This window comes from Nerophis ophidion, linkage group LG01 (assembly GCF_033978795.1).
Source record: "Nerophis ophidion isolate RoL-2023_Sa linkage group LG01, RoL_Noph_v1.0, whole genome shotgun sequence".
In the NCBI taxonomy this organism is placed as follows: Eukaryota; Metazoa; Chordata; class Actinopteri; order Syngnathiformes; family Syngnathidae; genus Nerophis; species Nerophis ophidion.
This window is the reverse complement of record NC_084611.1, coordinates 30,767,416-30,770,632: the sequence shown is the minus strand read 5'-3', so window position 1 is coordinate 30,770,632 and position 3,217 is coordinate 30,767,416.

Here is a 3,217-nt window from a genome sequence, read left to right as displayed (position 1 = left end):
TGGTTAACTCAAAACATTTCCCCACCTCTAACATTGATAGACCACAATAGATAAATAAAAAAGTATAAATACCCTATCAAAGATCAAATGAAAGAGATATGTCTCAAAGGGGTCATATTATGATTTATTACTACATTCAAAACACTTCTTTATGGTCTACATAACATGGTGATTCTTTGATCAAAATGTTACATGTTTTTCAAGCCACTTTCTGACCATCTCTTCAGAATGTGCTCTTTTGTGGTGCGATTTTATTTATGTGGCTCAACTTTGACTGCGTATTCTCCCCATCAGCCAAATTGTAGTTTTTAGTGCTTCCAGGGCGAGTCCGCTGACAGATATAAGTTCTAACTTTGCGCTATTTTGGATTTGAAATGGCAACAGCAGAGGATGCATGTACGAGCCAGTCTGCACCACAACAAGAGAATAGAGAAAAAGAAGGAACTTATTGACACGCGCAAACCACCTCGGGTACATTTCTACTATGTATGAAGATATCCACTGACGTCATAATTAGAAAAGGTATCTTAAATTTGAAGTTGAAAAAACATCCCTGAACAGGGGAGGTGGTCTGCTACACCACGTACTTGCCACATACAACACTGTCCTTTCAACCATTCCTAAATGACTCAGATATTTAGCCTCCAACAAATAACAGGAGTTAAAAACATTGTGGTCACAAAAGGTGGCACCAGCCGCCAGACTAGAACTGACCAATCTAAATCTACCAGCATGAACTGATGAAGCCTATTTGAATGAGAGGAGAAACGCCTTCTCAAACATACCAAACAGTCCAGTTGCAATCCACTGAATTCCCTGAGATTACAATGACCTGGATGAAAGAGAACATTCATAGACATGTATAAAGGCCTACTGAAATGAGATTTTCTTATTTAAACGGGGATAGCAGGTCCATTTTATGTGTCATATTTGATCATTTCGCGATATTGCCATATTTTTGCTGAAAGGATTTAGTAGAGAACATCCACGATAAAGTTCGCAACTTTTGGTCGCTAGTAAAAAAGCCTTGCCTGTACCGGAAGTAGCAAACAATGTGCGCTTGACGTCACGGGTTGTTGAGCTCCTCACATCGTCACATTGTTTACAATCATGGCCACCAGCAGCGAGAGCGATTCGGACCAAGAAAGTGACAATTTCCCCATTAATTTGAGTGAGGATGAAAGATTTGTGTATGAGGAAAGTTAGAGTGAAGGACGTTATTAAACACATTTACTAGGATAATTCTGGAAAATCCCTTACCTGCTTATTGTGTTACTAGTGTTGTAGTGAGATTATACTGTTGTACCTGAAAGTCGGAGGGGTGTGGCCACGGGTGTGGTGGCCGCCAGTGTCTCTGAGGGAAGGCACGCAGCTGCCTCTTTGACAGGTGCACGAGGAACGACGCAAGCTCCGCTCATGTCTACGGTAAGAGCCAACTTACTATCACAATTTTCTCAGCGAAACCTGCCGGTTTACATGTGGTCAGGAACCATGTTCGCTTGACCGCTCTGTTCCATAGTAAAGCTTCACCTTCGGAAATGTAAACAAGGAAACACCAGCTGTGTTTGTGTTGCTAAAGGCAGCTGCAATACACCGCTTCCCACCTACATCATTCTTCTTTGACGTCTCAATTATTAATTGAACAAATTGCAAAAGATTCAGCAACACAGATGTCCAGAATACTGTGTAATTATGCGATTAAAGCAGACTACTTATAGCTGGGATTGGGCTGGAAAAAAATGTCCGCTACAACCGGTGACATCACGCGCACGCGTCATCATACCAACGTTTTCGACAGGATACTTCGCGCGAAATTTAAAATTGCAATTTAGTAAACTAAAAAGGCCGTATTGGCATGTGTTGCAATGGTAATATTTCATCATTGATATATGAACTATCAGACTGCGTGGTCGGTAGTAGTGGCTTTCAGTAGGCCTTTAGGAAGAGACTTAAAAAGGCAGTTAAGAGGCCTGTCTAATGTGTAAAGGCAGATAATTCCACTGTTCAGAGCAGCAACGGCAGAACAACTTTGTATATAGTTTTTCATAACTTTATATTGAAATTATTTAAATTGGCAATGCGTATGATTAAATATGCCATTTCCTCAAATTACTTTTTCCAGACTCCTGAATGGCTATACAACTGCCTTTATAGTTAGGAGTTATGTGCTTTGAAATGCACTTGACAGCCTCGCAAAGCATATTCCTTCATTTTAGTGGGACCGGTGCAAAAAAATAATATTTTGAGAGTGAGCAAATATATATTTCTGAGAGAGAAAAAACACATAACAGTGGGCATTACCTTGTTGACATGGAGCTGCATGAAACATGGTTGCTATTTTCAAGCAAAATGCTTACAACAGCAGTGAGTGTGCACAAACCCCCGTTAGGTGTCTTTATCTGTGTCTCGACCATCATGAGACCACCCTAACAGCATCTGTCAGCCCCTGCTCAAAACCCCTGTGGTACCATAAAAGTCAGGGGCCTCCTCAGTGAAAGGAGCATGCCTGGAGAAACCCAATGGGGACTCATAGTAAGGAGGTGTCGAGAAAAATAAAATGTTTTTCAGGGTTTTTTTTTTTTCTTCCGTTCCCCATTCCGCCACAGAGTGTGCCATGCATGTGCATGCAGGCAGATGGGGGAGGTGGAGGAGGAAATAAAACATGCATGAGTCGCCTGCAGCCCAGGAAAATAATTACTGTCATTTAGCAGACATGTAGAGGAGAGCAGCGTGGCCCCTGTCTGCCCACAGCACGTGCACACCGCCTGCATACCGATCAACTACCAAGCTAGACTCTACTATTTGATTACCTCCGCCAGGGAGGCTATGTTGCAATGAGTGCAGTTTTGTCCAACTTTTCATATATTCTTTATTCTGATCCGGGTCATAGGAGGCGGAGCCTATCTCAACTATACAGTTGACACCCCAAACTGTCAAATACATGACCAACAAACATACTGCATTCCAGAAAAAACTGATATGATGGAAAAATACTAGAAATAAATTCCATCCAAGGTAGGTAAGGTTGTATTTTTGCCTCATTCCTGTGACAATCTTACGTGTGACTTAGACATTAAGGAGTGGGACTATCTAGGACTACCTACAGTGTGTAAACAGCCACCAGATAGATGGGACGGCATGGCGCAGTGGGGAAGAGTGGTCGTGCGCAACCCGAGGGTCCCTGGTTCAATCGCCACCCAGTACCAACCTCGTCATG